This window comes from Bubalus kerabau, chromosome 3, assembly GCF_029407905.1.
Source record: "Bubalus kerabau isolate K-KA32 ecotype Philippines breed swamp buffalo chromosome 3, PCC_UOA_SB_1v2, whole genome shotgun sequence".
NCBI classification, from domain to species: domain Eukaryota; kingdom Metazoa; phylum Chordata; class Mammalia; order Artiodactyla; family Bovidae; genus Bubalus; species Bubalus kerabau.
Genome location: NC_073626.1, coordinates 182,814,398 through 182,833,001, shown reverse-complemented (window position 1 = coordinate 182,833,001; position 18,604 = coordinate 182,814,398). Strand labels below are relative to the sequence as shown.

The window sequence follows — 18,604 nt, the reverse complement described above, 5'->3', positions numbered from 1 at the left end:
CATTCTGCTCATAGTTTTCAATTATTTTAAGTCATGTATATTAACTATTTAATCCTCACACCAAACCTATACACTAAGTTACTATTATTCTCTCCATTTTATAGATGAAGAAACACGTATACAGTATGGTCTAAACAAATTAGAGTTTCACTTATTTGCTTTTTGTATGTTGAGAAGTCAGGAATAGGGAGTCCAGGAGTGGTATGGCAGCTTCAGGTTATCCAGGCTCCTCCTTTCTTTTCCACTATCCCCAGTGCTGGCTTCTATACTCAAATTGCCTCATAGTTACAAAATAGCTGCTGGAGCTTCCGGCATCATGTCTACATCCCAAGAAAAAAGAAAGAGTAGGACAAAGTTCAAAAGGCATATCCTCCTTGAATCATCGCCTACCCCCCCACACTCAGTTCTGTTTGTAAGGAATAAGAGGGAATGTAAAGATGTTGTGGATACATTAAAAGAACACATTTTGTTACATAGTTGTAGCATAATTGATTTATGTAGAAATGGTGATGATGACAATAAAAGTGAACACTGGACAAGAACTAACTACATGCCATATACTGTTTATCATTTTATCTGCATTATCTAATTTGATCATTTAATCCCCATTCTACAGATAAAAAGATTGAAACTTTGAGACACTATGAGGCTTCCTGACAATATATAAAGCTAAGGGGATAAAAGATAATTTAAGATAGTTCCCATGTTTTCAAGGAGTTCTTAAGCTGGTGAGGTACACAATATTTATAAAATTGAGTTTCAGGTTAGTTTTACAGGGTTCATAATTGGCTTGTTTTAATTTTAATCAGATTAGTTTTATATTGTCCAAGATACCGGTCAACTACTATCCAATCCCAGAGTAACAATAGGCCAAGTTAAAAAAGCTTAAAGTATCTACATGTTTTTTGACTGTCAGTGAGCCTGAGTCAGAGACAATCTGAAGTACAACACACGAGTAGACAAACGTAGTCTACGTGACCAAGTTTTGCGGCGCCAGATACTTGGTCAAACATTATGTTGTGTGTGTCTGTGTGTCTATTTTGGGACGAGATTAACATTTGATCAGGTAGACTGAGTAAAGGAGGTTGCCTTCCCTAATGTGGGTGGGCTTCATCCAATCAATGGAAGGCCTGAATAGAAGGTCTGAAACAGCTTGGGTAAGAGAGAACTTCACCTGCTTAATTGAACCGGGACATTGGTCTTCTGCTCTTGGATTGGATCCTGAAGGCACTGTGGCTGAGGCTGTTAGCTAACTACACATTGGGTGGGGGGAGGCAGGAGGGTCACTCTAAAAGGGAGACCTAGGCAGCACATTTCTGTTACCGAATGCAAGTTCCAAGATCACATGTCAGATGCATAGTGAGGTCAAATAAACTGAAACATTGGAGTTTTAAGCAGAGAAAGGTTTATTGCGAGGCCATGCAAGGAGAACAGGTGGCTCATGCCGCCAGATCCTGAACTCCCTGAAGAGTTTCGATGAATCCTGTTTAAAGGTCAGGTGAGGGATGAGGGTCCCAGGGTGTGTGATCACCTCGTATGCATGTCTCTCATTGGTTGATGGTGATCAATCTTTAGGTGCCAGAAGGTCTGGGGCTACATGCTCATGATCATCAAATGGTTAATTTTTTCCATTTGGTGGAGGCTTTTAGCATCTGAAAAACTCAGGAAATATGTTTGAGATACTATTATCTGGTCCTTCAAAGAGGGCTACCTACAGCAAAGGATATGGGGAGGGGTCTGTCCCAGGAAGGCCCCATAGGGTCCTGCATGGTTTCACATCCGTGGTGGCTAAAGTCCACGCCTCGATCCATGCAGATTCCCTTTTTCTTATATTATTGGGAAGCATCTCCTTCATGGGTCCCATGACTCTCTTACTAAGGGGAAAACTTGGAAGAGGGAGGCTCTTGGGATCCCATAGCTGCAGTTGGTCTTGGGCCACATCTGGCATTTTTCCTCTCCCTCCTCTTCTGTCTTCACATTCAAGTCACTTCTTCCAATCTTGATGGCTTGCCTGGTGGTGGTCTGAGCCCCTCCGTCACCATGTCCTCCTCAGGTCAGGGTTGCAGACTTGTCCACTCACAGTACAGTTGTCAGGGGACATCAAGAGAGACCCGACTAGGTCACCTGGGTTCCACATGCATTCCTCCCAATGTCAGTGGTCTCACAGTAACCCTTCCTCTTACTGCCAAACGGGTTGATCAGCTAGTTGTGAGACATCGTACCCAGGGCTAAGCATTGATCTTTGTTTCTGGCAGGTTGGCAGCAGCTAGGTCAGTCTTGACAAGTGGAAATGTATGCCAGGGGTTGAAAACAACAGCCCTTGGGCCAAGTCTGGCTAGTAGCTTGTTTTTGTATGATCCTCATACCCTGGTGGCTCCAATGGTAAAAAATCTGCCTACAACGTGGGAGACTTGGGTTTGATCCTTGGGTTGGGAAGATCCCCTAGAGAAGGAAATGGCAACCCACGCCAGTATTCTTGCCTGGGAAATCCCAAGGACAGAGGAGCCTGGCAGGCTACAGTTCATGGGGTCGTAAAGAGTCAGACATGAATGAGCAACTAACAGTTTCAGTTTCATATTAAGAATGAGTCTTATGTTTTTAAATGGTTGAAAAAAATCAAAAGATTAATATTTATTTGTGTATTACCCAACTCCCTCTGCTGAATGTCTGTTTCTTAAAAGCATGGACTTGTCTATTTTATTCATGCCGGGACAGTCTCACATCGCAAAAGCATGTAATAAAATGTGAATCTATGGAACCTTTGTGCATTGCTGGTGAGAGTGTAAAATGGTGCAGCCACTGTGGAAAACAATTCAACCCTTCCTCAAGAAACTTAATGTAGAATTATATAGGATATAAACATAAAAATGCCCAGCAATTCTACTCTGGGTGTAGATACCCCAAAGAATTGGAAACAGTGTTCAAAGAAAAATTTGGACATGAATGTTTACAGCAACACTATTCACAATAGATAAAGGTGGAACAACCCAGATATTCATTAACTGATTGCTGGGTAAATAAAATATGATATTATTCATACTGCTGAATATTATTCAGCCATAAAAAGGAATGAATTACTACCACACGGATGAATCTTGAAAACATCATACTAAGTGAAACAAGCCGGACATAAAAGACCACATGATTCCATTAATATGAAATATCTAAATAGGTAACTCTACAGGGACAGAAAGGAGATTGTGGTCACCAGGGGCTGCTGGGGAAGGCCTGCTCAATGGGTATGAGGTTCTCTTTTGGGGTGAAGAAAATGTGTTGGAAAGAGGAACACAAAAAGGAAAGAGGTCGAGCGATGACTGCACAAGAACAACATTGTGAATGTATTAAGTGTCCCTGAATGGCACACTGTAAAACGGTTAAAATGGTAAATAGTATGTTACGTACATTTTACCACAATAAAAAGAGGTCATAAAAATAGGAAAAAAATTTAATGTATTGCTGAATGTTGGGACATCTGCATGGTTTCCAAATTTTCATTATGAAAACTAACCCTGAGATGAATATCTTTGTACATTTTGGCTAGGACAAATTCTTAATTTGTTTTGAATCACTGAGTCAAAAAATAAGAAAAACTTTAAGGACTTGACAGACATGATCAAAATGCCCTTTGGAAAGCTGTACCGATTACCCTCTTCTTATTCATTCAATACGAAACATGTGCAGAATTGATACTCTGTGCTAAAACTGGGAGTACACTGAAGAATAAGCCACAGTTCTCAGGGGATTGAAATTTAACTGGGTGACACAGTATGTTAGTAACCAGTAACAATAAGGGATGAGAGATGGAAGTTTAGGGTGATACTGAAACAAAGGGGCTTAATTCACTCTTGGTTTGGAGGGGAGGTGATATTTGGCAGATCTAGGGGTTTTCTCAGCCTGAGTCAGCCACTGTCACCAATTCTGAACATTATTTTAAAAAAGAAGTTGTAATTTTCTAGATTTTTCTAGATTAAGCTTTTTACTTCTTTAAACTTATATATATTTGATTTCTAGTGAAGATGAACATTTTCCCCATGTTTATTGACCATTTCTATTTATTCTCTAGCCCATTTTTTTCCATTCGTGTGTAAACATTTTTCTCAGAAGTTTGGCGAGTTCTTTATGTAGTAAGGACACCACTATTCTAGTTATTTTCATGGCAAATATATTCTGCTACTTTGAAATGTGTCTTCAAACCTTGTGTAGGTTAGTTTTTAAAGATAGCTTCATTGAGGTACAATTTACATACCATAAAATACCCCCATAGTAAATGTACAATTCAACAATTTTTAATAAAATTTAAAATGTACAATTTAATTATTTTTATGTATATACATTGGGCTTTACTGGTGACTCGTCCGGTAAGGAATCTGTCTGCAATGCGGGAGACCCTAGTTTGATCCCTGGGTCAGGAAGATCCCTAGGAGAAGGGAATGGCTATCCATTCCAGTATTCTTGCACGGAGAATCCCATGGACAGAGGAGCCTGACAGGCTACAGTCCATGGGGTTGCAAAGAGTCAGACACGACTTCTCTCTTTCTCTGTCTCTTTCTCTGTATATATAGAAGTGAAAGAAGTGAAGTCGCTCAGTCGTGTCTGACTCTTTGCGACCCCATGGACTGTAGCCTACCAAGCTCCTCTGCCCGTGGGATTTTCCAGGCAAGAGTACTGGAGTGGGTTGCCATTTCCTTCTCCAGAGGATCTTCCCAACCCAGGGATCGAACTCGGGTCTCCCACATTGTAGTCAGACACTTTACCGTCTGAGCCACCAGGGAAGCACCTCTGCCTCTCTCTCTCTCTCAATCTCTCTCTCTCTATATATAGGGCATAAAATATATAGTAACTATAGAATTGTGCAGGATGTTTTAAAAATATGTATATATCTTTAATTTATACAGTCACAGTGTTTTTCTTATTATTTTTGAGCTCAAACTATTGTAGAGATGAAAAATACCAGAAAAAAAAACCTCAACATTCTTTCTGGAACCATATTTCATAATCCATTGTTATTTATTTTCCTGTCTGGAACATGAGAGGAGACACATAGCTATGAGGAAAAAAAATCGCATTAGATTTTTTTCACTTGTAGAGACCTTAGGCATGAAAAGCAAAAATGCAGAGGTTTAATTGTTTAGCTTCATGGCTGCTGTGCTGTAACTCTGACTTGGTTAACAGGCAGCCCACAGGCATGTGGGAGGATCAGGTGACTAGGAGCCCTGGGTGAGAAGTTGCCGCGGTTACCCCATTCTGATTTAGGGCAAGATGACCTCTGTTTCAGCACTGCCTGTGTTTTGACTTCCCTCCCTCTCCTGTGCACCCAGTGTCCTATTTTAAAGCACCTTTCCCGTTCTCTTTTTCCTTTCTTGCAGTCTGACTCTAGAATCCTCTGGGCTTTGTGATAACTGTTGGAGAGGAATGACTTCTGGATGATTCCCACTTTTAGAGGGCATTTCAGCTCAAGTCCTGGCCTTGAAGATCAGACCATAATCACCTCCAGGCCTGTGCTTTACATCTCATCCCTCCTCTCCATCTCCTCCTCTCCCTTCGTCCTTCTTTGCCCCATCCTGCCACACCACCGAGGCAGGGAGGCTGGGTTATCCAGGTCTGCTTTTGCTTCCTGGTCTTTCACTCTGTGAAGTCAGTATCATTATCTCTTTTTTCAGTTGAGGAAGCTAAGAGGAGACAAGGTGGGGCGGGGGAGGAACTTCCCTGGCGGTCTAGTGCTTTAAAACTCCACACTTCCACTGCAGCGGGCGCAGATTCCATCCTGAGCAGGAAATTAAGACCCCGCAGGCCATACAATGTGACCGAAAGGGAAAAAAAAGAGAGAATTCAAGGGATTTCACCAAGACCCACAGGTTAAAGCAGGGCAGACATTGTCTTTTGTTCTTGCTCATGCCCTGTTTGGGAAATCCCCTGTTTTCCATGTCTGGGTTAGAGGCAGAGCCTGTCTCACAGTATAGATACTCGCTTTCCCAGTCTCCCTTGCAGTGAAGGTGCGGACCTGTGACCTAAGCTTCACCAATCACACGGCCCTTTTCCAGGGTGAGACAGCAGGCTGGAACCACACAGGAGCAGGGACCACAGAGAACTCTCCCTGGTGGCAGTGGTGGTCACAAGAGTGGCACGGACCAGTGCCCAGCCACCACACAGCGTTCCAAAAGGAGTGGCTCCTCTGTTGGAAGTGATGCCTGGAACCTGGGGTTTAACCCCTCAGCATCATGGGAGTCTTGGAAGTGACTGAGGTCCTCAGGGCTGGGCTATGAACTGTCATCTCTTTTTAAATATTTATTTTTGTTTTTATTTATTTACTTATTGGACTGTGCCAGGTCTTACCCGCCGCATGCAGAATCTTTAGCTGTGGCACATGAACTCTTAGTTGCAACGTGTGGGATCTAATACCCTGATCAGGGATCAAACCAGGGCCATCTGCATTGGGAGTGTGGAGTCTTAGCCACTGGACCACCAGGGAAGGCCCTGAACTGTTATCTTTCAATGGGCCACAAAATTTTGGGTAATGAGCCTTTTAGTGTCAACCTCAACAGACTGAGAATCAGAGTACTTTTGCCCCCAATTTTTGGGATTACCTAAGTGCCCCAATATGCAAATACAATTCTGGGCAAAGGGGAAGGAGGTGGGCCTCTACATATCATGAAGGTTATATTTTTTTCCATCCACATAGACAAGAATTCAGAGCCAGATACAGAATCCACCTGCAATGCGGGAGACCTGCGTTCGATCCCCAGGCTGGAAAGATCCCCCGAAGGAGGGCATGCTACCCACTCCAATAGTCTTGCCTGGAGAATCCCCATGGACAGAGGAGCCTGGTGGGCTACGGTCCCTGGGGTCGCAGAGTCGAACATGACTGAGTGACTAAGCACATACACAGACAAATAAAACATCATGTCTTGTATCCAAGTGGTATGGAGAAGAAAACATTAGCTGTATATGGGAAATAATTCACATGTTTTAATTGTATTTAGATCTCTATTTTCTCCTACCCTCATAATCATAGTCATAATGAATGATTTTTCATATTGAGAAGGAACACCTGGTCTGGATCTGAAACTTCTATGGCCGCTCAATAGGACATCCTCTAATTCTATCGAGAGATACTGAGCTGAAAGACAGGGTCTATGAAGGAGGCAGATAGCATCCATCCTTCCACTTCACCCCAAGCTTGACTGCATCTCTGACATCAGCCCACTTTAGCAATGCAATGGACGGTTCACTGGGAAATCCAGAAAGAGCTGGGGACATGAGAGGGAAGGACAGGGCTGCTGATAATAAGCACATGTCTCAAAGCCTACAGATCTATATGGAATAAGCTCTCAGACCTGAGATCTCGAGGGTGAGGGAGAAGAAGTACAGGAACGCCCTGTGGGAGCCACAGAGAAACAAGAACCACGAAAGAACTCTCCTTGGTGTCTGAAGTGATCACAAGAGTGGCGCAAGAGTTTAGTTGGAGCCAAAAAGCCTAACAAAAACTCGGAGAATGCAAATAATTAAGTGCTCATTGCCGTAGGAATTGCTAGTACTTAACTATACTAAAAAGGTCCCAAGATATTACCGCTATCTGACAGACGAGCAACACAGGCCCACCGAGAGGTAAGCCCGTTTCCAGTTAGTGACACCATCAGCATGGAAATGGGAATGTTGACTTCTTTCCAGGCTGATTATGCAATATTACTGCTGTTTCTGGTTAACTGAACGTCCTAATTACTTGTCCTTGTTCACTGATATCACAAGAGCATCAGCTTGTTGGGAGATTATGGAGCTTATATAACATTTTATAGAAAAACCCAAACGAACTTTTTGGCCAACCCAAGAGTAAGTGTCATGGAAGATGGAGTGAACTTTGGAGTCAGAGGTGGCTTTGAATCCTTATCTCAGTCACTGTCTAGCTCTGGTTAGGAACCCTTGGGGTAGTTTACTTAGTTCCCCTGAACCTCAACTTTCTCATCCAAAGATAAAAATGAAACTTTTATTCCTGATAGGATTTCATAAAGATTAGATGTAGTAATAATGTAAAGTGTCTTGCACATAGGTGATCAATAAATGGTATATTAGTGTTAATAGTTTCATTTCTTATCCATGATTAAAAGTTAATCAATAAGAGAGTACTGGGACTTTTCTAGTGGTCCAGTGGCTTGGGGCTCTATGTTCCCAATGCAGGGGGTCTGGGTTTGATCTGTGGCCAGGGAACTAGATCCCACATGCTGAAACTAAGACCCAACACAACTAAATAAATAAATAGACATTAAAAAAGAAAAAAAAAGAGTACTTAGTTCAGTACCAGATATTAATGTAGTTTTATTTCTGCTGGGAGGGACCCAAGGTCAAGAAACAATGGGTATTAAAAAAATAAAAGATGAGGGACTTCCCTGGTGGTTCGGTGGTTAAGACTCTGTGCTTCCACTGCAGGGGACATGGGTTCAATACCTGGTTGGGGAACTGAGATCCCACATGCTGCGCAGTGCAGTCAAAAAAAGAAAAAAAGTATACCCTACATTTGAAAACAAAACAACAACAACAAAAAACAAAATGGAAAATAAAAGGTGAAAACTTAAATATTTACAAAATTGAAGGCCATAGTCAAGGCTGCTGTGTTTGGATGTTCAGTATATCACTCAACACAGGGATATAGTTTACATAGACTATAATGTAGATGATGGCCTCTGGATTTGTTCAATGTACAAACTGAACCATCATGTGTGGTAGCTCTCAGTATAATAGGTAATTAATAACCTATTAATTCAATGAATTAATTGGATATTTTATAAAAGGAGACCAGAAAGCAATTAAAGATGTCTTCTGATTTTATGATTGCAAGGGCCTTTGGGGATTATCTAGTTCAAATTCCTCATTTTTCAGATAAGGAAACTGAAATCCAGAGAGAGAAAGAGACATGCCTCATCCCAGGCAGAACTGGGACAAGAATCTTGTCTTTGGTTCTTTGCTGATTGCCCTTCCTGTTGATGAAGAATTTTTTTTTGTTGGTAAGAGCTGATCTTAAACTTCCATAGAGAAGGAGGGTTTATAGCTCCTTTTAATCTTTGTCAGGAGCAGACTAAGGATGGCTATGCAGAAATTTGTTCAGTTCTGAGTCTTTGCAAGTTTTCTCACAATTCCTGTTGAGCAACACCCTCAAAAACATTTTGTTTGCTTCTGCTTTGACTTGATACTAGCTGGCAAGCTGTGTGGTTTAGTAATACCCTCAATCAGGTTGCTAGCTTGGTCGTAATCTGAGAACAGTATCTCTGAAGGCCAGCTGAACTCCTTTGAAGTTTGCTGTGGAGAGCTGACAAACTGCTGCAAATTACAATTCAGAATCAAACAGGCAGAGCCTAGTGGGGCCTACGGGAGGCTGCAGGAAAGCTGATATTAGGCAGGCAGTAAATGCTTGGGCTTCAAATTAATAGCTGGCTATGCATTGCCAATTCATTTTCTCTATCCTCCACTGCCAGAAATCAGTTGGTAAGTGGATAGGCTGGAAACAATATGCCACTAGGTGCCATAGGGGTGCCAGCAAGGCTAATTGGTCGCTATCAGTGGGATTGACATGAGGAATTCAGAGGGCAGAAAAAGTCCTGAGGACTGGCACCTTGGGGAGGGGACTGTGTGCGGGAATTGAACCTGAGCTACGCTGAGAACACTGGGTAGGCTTGAAGCCAAGGAGGTAGAAAAGGTGAGATGGGGAATGTGTTCTGGGTGGGGGAAGTGACAAGCTCAAAGGCTTAGAGGAAGAAACACACAAGATGTGTTTGGGAAATGAAATATGGATCCATCTAACTGGGATAGTGAGAAGTTGGGAAAGGAAGCTTGGTCTAGCTTGGTAGGTTGTTAACCTCCAAACTATGGGGCTTTAGCTTTCAGTTCAGTTCAGTTGCTCAGTCGAGCCCGACTCTTTGAGACCGCATGGATGCAGCACGACAGGCCTCCCTGTCCATCACCAACTCCCAGAGTTTACTCAAACTCATGTCCATTGAGTCGGTGATGCCATCCAACCATCTCATCTTCTGTCATCCCCTTCTCCTCCCGCCTTCAGTCTTTCACAGCATTAGGGTCTTTTCCAATGAGTCAGTTCTTTGCATCAGGTGGCCAAAGTATTGGAGTTTCAACTTCAGCATCAGTCCTTCCAATGAACATTCAGGACTGCTTTCCTTTAGGATGGACTGGTTGGATCTCCTTGCAGTCCAAGGGACTCTCAAGAGTCTTCTCCAACACCACAGTTCAAAAGCATAAATTCTTCACTGCTCAGCTTTCTTTATAGTCCAACTCTCATATCCATACATGACCACTGGAAAAACCATAGCCTTGATTAGGTGGACCTTTGTTGGCAAAGTAATGTCTCTGCTTTTTAATATGTTTTTCTTCCAAGGAGCAAGCATCTTTTAATTTCATGGCTGCAGTCACCATCTGCAGTGATTTTGGAGCCCCCCAAAATAACTTTACCCTGAAGATAATGGAGACCTATGAAAGGCCGGCCTGGTGGGTAAAGATTCTGCCTGCAGTGCAGAGGACACAGGAGACACAGTTTCGATCACTGTTTCGGGAAGATCCCCTGGAGGAGGGCATGACAACCCACTCCACTATTCTTGCCTGGGAAATCCCACGGGCAGAGGAGCCTGCTGGGCTACAGTCCTTGGAGTCACAAAGAATCAGACACGACTGAGCACACAGCACATGTGAAAGGTTTCTGAGATGTAGGCAGCACTGGTAAGTATTGAGTCTTTTGCCTGAATAGAGGTAGAAGAATGAGAAGGGATGCTCAGTGACCAAGAGGGTAGCCTGTGCTGGTCATTTGCCTATTGCTTTCCGTCCTTATCTGCCCTTCTGTGGTCTGCTATATATCAGTGAGAGAGAAATTATATTTTCCAGATTCGCAAGCTAGCTGGTTTCTGTTTAGGTTTTGTCAGCGTAAGGCACTGCAAGATGAAAGGAAGAGAGAACTGACTACCGTCCTGACCCTGGTTTCTTGTGGCGTCAGCGAGAGCAGAACAGCTGAGGAGACAGTGTTGGTGGTGGCGACAGCGGCAGCAGTGAATCAGGTGGTGGCTGCGGACAAGAAAGCAACAGCCCGAACGTGCAGGCTCCCGGACTCCTGCTCAGACCACTGGGCTCCAACAGCCAACAGGCGCCTTAGGGATACTGTGTCCCTGGGTTTTAGGTAACACTTTTGCTCCTGTAGCCCAGAGTGGTGAAGTTAATAATCTTTGAGAAATCACCCTTTTCCTCTTCTGCCCCTCCATCTCTTCTAGTACTCTTGTAGCCATTTCCTTTATTAATTACTTCTGTTTGAAATGCTTAAAACTGGTTTTCTTTCCTTTCATTAGATCTGGAACCAAGAACTTCCTGATGTTCAAGCTGGATGTAGAAAAGGCAGAGGATCCAGAGATCATATTGCCAACATCCGTCGGATCATAGAAAAAGTAAGAGAATTCCAGAAAAACATTTACTTCTGTTTCATTGACTGTGCTAAAACCTTTGACTGTGTGGATCACAACAAACTGGAAAATTCTTAAAGAGATGGCAATACCAGACCACCTTACCTGCCTCCTGTATGGAGAAACCTATATGCAGAGAAACGTTATGCAGGTCAGGAAGCAACAGTTAGAAATGGACATGAAACAACAGACTGGTTCAAAATTGGGAAAGCAGTATGTGAAGGCTGTAATGACACCCTGTATTGTCACCTTGCTTATTTAACTTCAATGCAGAGTACATCATGTGAAATGCCAGGCTGAATGAAGCACAAGCTGGAATCAAGATTGCCGAGGGAAATATCAATAACCTCAGATACGCAGATGACACCACCTTTATGGCAGAAAGCAAAGAGGAACTAAAGAGCCTCCTGAAGGTGAAAGAGGAGATTGAAAAAGCTGGCTTAAAACTCAATATTCAGAAAACTAAGATCATGGCATATGGTCCCTTCACTTCATGGCAAATGGAAGGGGAAAAAGTGGAAGCAGACTTTATTTTCTTGGGCTCCAAAATCACTGCAGATGGTGACTGCAGCCATGAAATTAAAAGTTTCTTGCTCATTGCAAGAAAAGCTATGACCAATCTAGACAGCATATTAAAAAGCAGAGACATTACTTTGCCAACAAAGTCCCTCTAGTCAAAGCTTTGTTTTTTCCATTAATCATGTAATGGATGTGAGCGTTGGGCCATAAAGAAGGCTGAGAGGCAACAAATTGATGCTTTTGAACTGTGGTGTTGGAGAAGACTCTCGAGAGTCCCTTGGACTGCAACGAGATCCAACCAGTCCATTCTAAAGGAAATCAGTCCTGAATATTCATCAGAAGAACTGATGCTGAAGCTGAAACTCCAATACTTTGGCCACCTGATGTGAAGAACCGATTCATTAGAAGACACCCTGATTCTGGGAAAGATTGAAGGCAGGAAGAGAAGGGGATGACAGAGGACAAGATGGTTGGATGGCGTCACTGACTCAATGGACATGAGTTTGAGCAAGCTCCGGGAGATGGTGATGGATAAGGAGACCTGGTATGCTGCAGTCCATGGGGTTGCAAAGAGTTGGACATGACTGAGAGACTGAACAACATATAGCACCTAGTATACTTTAATTGGAGAAGGCAATGGCACCCCACTCCAGTCCTCTTGCCTGGAAAATCCCATGGATGGAGGAGCCTGGTAGGCTGCAGTCCATGGGGTCGCTAAGAGTCAGACACAACTGAGCAACTTCACTTTCACTTTTCACTTTCATGCATTGGAGAAGGAAATGGCAACCCACTCCAGTCTTCTTGCCTGGAGAATCCCAGGGGTGGGGGAGCCTGGTGGGCTGCCATCTATGGGGTCGCACAGGGTCAGACACGACTGAAGCGACTTAGCAGCAGCAGCATACTTTATTTACTTGGTTTCTAGGACACTATACAGCTCAAAACATTTCCTTAGTGATAATTTCTATACCATGTTTTATTTTTTGTTTTTCTTTTTTTGTTTGGTCTTACTGAACCATGTCTTATAACATCAGCTTTATTGTGTTATTTTGTTAAGCAGGTCCAGGGTTGCACAGAGCTCTTTGAGGAATATAGTTTAGAGTAACTGCAGGGTCAGTTGCAAAGCCAACACTCCAAACAGAGAGACATCTTAGTGAAAATTTCAGTTTACCTTGAATACCTTCCTAATCATATAAGCAAGATTTTCTTGCCAACATTAGGTATATTAGGTTCACAATCTCTTAGCTACTTCATTGTGGTTAAAATTTTGTCTATATTTTGATCACCTCAAACTTAAAAATTTTGTGCATCAAAGAATACCGTGAACAGAGAGAAAAAGCAACCTATGGAATGGGAGAAATTATTTAAAAATCATATGTCTGATAAAGGATTAATATCTAGAATAAATAAAGAATTCTTAAAACAAACAAAAGCCCCTAAATACTCTGATAATAAATAGACAAAAAACTTCACTAAACATTTCACTGAAGGTGACATTCAAGTGGCCAGCAAGCACATGAAAAGATACTCAACATCACTAATCACCAGGTTTGTCCTTTATAATTATGGATATTTATTATTTGTTTTGATATAAGTTGGATTAGTCATTGTTGAATAGAAATTATGTGATTATTGATTAATCAGTTAGATTTTGAGAATAGAAGGCTTGGAAATATGATCACCCAAATGAAAACAGGGAATCCTATAATTGTTGCAGAGAAATGCAAATCAAAACCACAATGACATATCACCTCACGTTTATTAGAAAGGCTACTACAACCCAGAAAATAAGACAGTTTGGTGAGGATATGGTGAAATAGGAACCCTTGGGTACTGTTGTCAAGATTGTGCAATGGTGCAGCCACTATGGAAAACAGTATGGAAGATCCTCAAAAAATTAAAAATGGAACTGAGTGTGTATATCTTAGATAATTGCAAGCCCAGTCTCAAAGAAATACATGCATACAACCATATTTATAGCAGCATTATTCACAATTGCCAAGAGGTAAAGCACCCCAAATGTCTGTCAACAGATGAGTACGATATAGCAGGAAGAAATAAAGGATAAAGAAAATATAGTATATACATACAATGAAATATTATTTAGCTTTAAAAAGAAATCTTGTCACATGCTACAACATGGGTGAAAGTTGAGGATGTTATGCTAAATGAAATAAACCAATCACAAAAAAGATAAATACTGTATGATTTCACGTATGTGAAGTAGCTTCATGGGGTACCAGGGGCTGGTGAGCAGGGCAAAAGGTGAGAGCTTTGTTAAATGAATATAGGGTTTCAGATTTACAAGCTGAAAAAGTTCTGGAAATCTGTTTCACAGCAATGTGAACATACTTGCTGCTGCTGCTGCTGCTAAGTTGCTTCAGTCGTGTCCAACTCTGTGCGACCCCATAGACGGCAGCCCACCAGGCTCCGCCATCCCTGGGATTCTCCAGGCAGGAACACTGGAGTGGGTTGCCATTTCCTTCTCCAATGCATGAAAGTGAAAAGTGAAAGTGAAGTCGCTCAGTCCTGTCTGACTCTTAGCGACCCCATGGACTGCAGCCTACCAGGCTCCTCCATCCATGGGATTTTCCAGGCAAGAGTACTGGAGTGGGTTGCCATTGCCTTCTCCATTTTCTCTATGCTGCTGCCAAGTCGATTCAGTCGTGTCCGACTCTGTTCGACCCCATGGACTGCAGCCTACCAGGCTTCTCTGTCCATGGGATTCTCCAGGCAAGAACACTGGAGTGGGTTGCCATTTCCTTCTCCGTGAACATACTTAACATGACTAAACTGTACACCTAAAGATGATTAAGATAGAAAGTCTTCTGTTAGGTTTTTTTAATGCACACAAAAAAGTAGCCTCCATTTTACTCTATTTCAAGGATTTTGTGGGGGAGTCACTAATTCAATCTTTACTCAAATGTAATCTTGAACTTCAATGTCTTGATAATACTTCCTGTTACTAGATGGCCATGCTAAATCCCATCACAAATAGTATAAACCAGTAATCATTCAATCAACAAGGGTTTCAGTTCAGTTCAGTTGCTCAGTCATGTTGGGACCTCATGAACTGCAGCATGCCAGGCCTCCCTGTCCATCACCAGCTCCCAGAGTTTACCCAAACTCACATCCATTGAGTCGGTGATGCCCTCCAACCATCTCATCCTCTGCTGTTCCGTTCTCCTCCTGCCCTCAATCAACAAGGGTTTAGAGAGCTTCTTTCTGGTATGCATGGTGGGCATCTGTTAGGTTCTGGAGTTACAGAGCTGAGTAAACCGATTTTGTCCAGGAACTTGCAGGCTTACCCTGTAGTGCTGGCTGATTCTGTTAGAAGCAAATCGGCACAGGCCATCGCTGACACATTCCTGGAGACCTGAATCATGTCCACTCCCTCTGCTGTGTTCAACTGCTGATAGAGTCCTGGGGGCTAAACAGAACTTTCACCGGTCAGTGTACCTGGGTGACACTGTCTTCTAAAGCCCAACAAATTTAGGACAAGACTGACTTCTTCTAGAATGTTCTGAGTTCCTCTTATATCCATCATATAAGTCTGTTAAGAATGATTCTTTCCAAATATGTGACCAGTTGAACCTGGTATTCCCCACAATCCTCTGGTTTCAGGGTCTGTCTTGGGTCAGCAAGAATTACCTGAACAGCCACTCTGGCTGCCTTCATTTTTGTCGGCAGCTCTTCGAGTTCTTCTATTTGCAGCAGAACTTGAGCAGCTTCACAGAGAACTGCATTTCCTGTGTCAAAACCAAGAATATGCTCGTCTGAAGCATCAGGCAAGCCTCCTTCTGTTTGGTTTGCCCCAGCAAGTACATCCTGTGTCAGGAGCTCCTGGACCACAGTGAGAACTGCCTTAACTATCACCTGAACTTCAATCATTACCAGGTAGTCACCATGACACTGAATCCAAAGAAGGGTAGCAAGCCTTTACCCCAGCCTTCCAAGCAGGGTTATTCACATCCAAACTCATCCAGGGCTCTGCAGTTTTAGTTGCACTGTCTACATGTTTGGGTTTCCCTGGTGGCTCAGAGGGTAAAGCGTCTGCCTGCAATGCCGGAGACCTGGGTTCGATCCCTCGGTCGGGAAGATTCACTGGAGAAGGCAGTGGCAACCCACTCCAGTATTCTTGCCTGGAGAATCCCATGGACAGAGGAGCCTGGTAGGCTACAGTCCATGAGGTCGCAAAGAGTCAGATGCGACTGAGTGACTTCACTTTCTTTCTTTCTAGATGTTTTGCATTATCAGGTCCCAAGTCCTTATAGTTTTCAGCATTATCTGCATAATCAAGTCTCATAGCTGAACCAAGAAGCCAGGCAATTGTTACCTGGAGATCTTGAATCTGGAAAATACAGTTCCTGTCTGTGAGATATCTTTCGAAGAACTTATCGAGTCACTGCTGTGAATGTTTCATAAAGTCTTTCTGTCTTCAGTCTTATCTGCTGGTATCTGATTTTCTGGTCTTCAAGCCAAACCATGGTTTCTAATTCTATTTCATCTTTGCACTGTAGCTGGCAGAGTTGCAGTGGTCCTGGCCCCCCAGGCTTCGGCCAGGAGGGGAGAGGGGAGGAGGACTGGGTGATGCAGTCACGAGCAACATGGTGAGAGCAGCCTGGTGGCTCTTTGGCTTCGCAACTCCCGTGACCTTACTTCTGTTCCACCTAAGTACCCACTGCCACGGGCATACCCTGGACCTTGCATCATCACAAAACCCTCTCATCCTTCACAATTCTTTCTTTCTTTCTTTATTTTTACCCAGTTGCTCCCACGACACCCGTTCTTCAAACTGGTTAAAACTGCCAAGATCCTGGCCTCTCCGCTGTCTCCCTTTCTACTCGCTTTCCTGTTCACAGACATTAAGAGATGCCTGCCAACCCACAGATGTATTGCAGAGGCTGCTGGAGCTCTGCCCATGTCATCTTGGATTCCTTTCATTGTCTGGGGGCACACCAGCTCCCCCCCCCCACCCCTGCCATGTGCCTTCACTGCCCACAGCCAGCCCCTCTGACCCTGGTCTGAGCTTTGCCCTTGGGCTGCCTGAGTCCCTCTCTCTGCATGGAGAAGCGCAGGTGGCCAGGAATTTCCGCCCTCCCCACCTCCACCCACCAAGGGCGGCTCTTAACCTCTGACTGATGGGTTTGGGAGTACAAATAGCCCAGCAGCCCAGCAACCTTGCCCCATGACTGGAGTGACTCTGAGGTGGGAGAGCTTCCTGGGCAGGCGGACAGCCCAAGTCAGGGTGCCCTTCGTGGTACCTTGCTATCATGGCCATCTTCCCTTCCTGCTCTCTCTTCCTTCCTCTCTTCAGGTTATTCCTGAGAATAGTCCTGCTTCCTGAAAGGTCACTGCCCAGGAATCCTCATCTCACCTGCATCTGGTTTTGCCTTCTTTCTCTCATGGAGAAAAAGTGCCTCCTTCCTTAATATAACCCCAAGTATTCACCCTTCTTCTTCTTCCCTGAGGCGGGTAGGAGGTGGATGGACCTCCGGGCTGGACAGGTCGTATTTGTTAATTCCCCAGATGCACCAAGGACAAAGCTAATGGCAAAGATACAGTGCCCGCTCCTGAGGTCAAGGAAAACTTTCCTGTCTGCACATGCTCAGGAAGGCTTCCTGGGGGTCATTAGGAGGGGGCACCACCCCACAGGCCTGTGTGGTGGGATCCATCTTGGTAAAACTCTGCACCACACGTGTTGGGGAGGGTCCTAGGATGGGTCAGATGTGAAAAAAGAAGTAATTGACTAAAGGGAAACCAAGACCTGGAAGGACCGCCCTGCATAAGCGACTTACCTCACCTCTGCACTGTGCTCCTCCTCCTTAGGAACCATGCTCACAGCATTTCTCTCTGGGTGTGGATCTCTGCCTTGCTTCAGTCTTAAACAATTTGTTTCCTTGTGTGCTCTCCCACTTGTGCTGTGTCTCTGATAATGAACTTTGCACCTGTTGTTACAGTTGGTGCCTTCTTAAAACATTCTTGCTTTCAGATGGGGTGGGAGGGTGGCAAGAGCCAGGGCCACTTTAGTTCTGACCTCTAACCCTTGGTGGTCTAGCAGTTAGGTTTCCCTGTTTTTCATCCAGGCTGTTGTTGCTCAGTCTCTAAGTCGTATCAGACTCTTTGCAACCCCATCAGATCAGATCAGATCAGTCACTCAGTCGTGTCCGACTCTTTGCGACCCCATGAATTGCAGCACGCCAGGCCTCCCTGTCCATCACCAACTCCCAGAGTTCACTCAGACTCACGTCCATCGAGTCAGTGATGCCATCCAGCCATCTCATCCTCTGTCGTCCCCTTCTCCTCTTATCCCCAATCTGTCCCAACATCAGAGTCATTTCCAGTGAGTCAACTCTTCGCATGAGGTGGCCAAAGTACTGGAGTTTCAGCTTTAGCATCATTCCTTTCAAAGAAATCCCAGGGTTGATCTCCTTCAGAATGGACTGGTTGGATCTCCTTGCAGTCCAAGGGACTCTCAAGAGTCTTCTCCAACACCACAGTTCAAAAGCATCAATTCTTTGGCGCTCAGCCTTCTTCACAGTCCAACTCTCACATCCATACATGACCACAGGAAAAACCATAGCCTTGACTAGACGAACCTTTGTTGGCAAAGTAATTGTAGTATACCAGTCTCCTCTGTCCTC

The 18,604-nt window shown here is 43.8% G+C and overlaps 1 pseudogene; it reads right to left on the bottom strand.

Moving 5' to 3' along the window:
- Nucleotides 1-13,650: 13,650 nt before the first annotated feature.
- On the bottom strand, nt 13,651-16,447 carry LOC129647932 (RNA transcription, translation and transport factor protein-like; annotated as a pseudogene).
- Between the last annotated feature and the right edge of the window lie 2,157 nt (nt 16,448-18,604).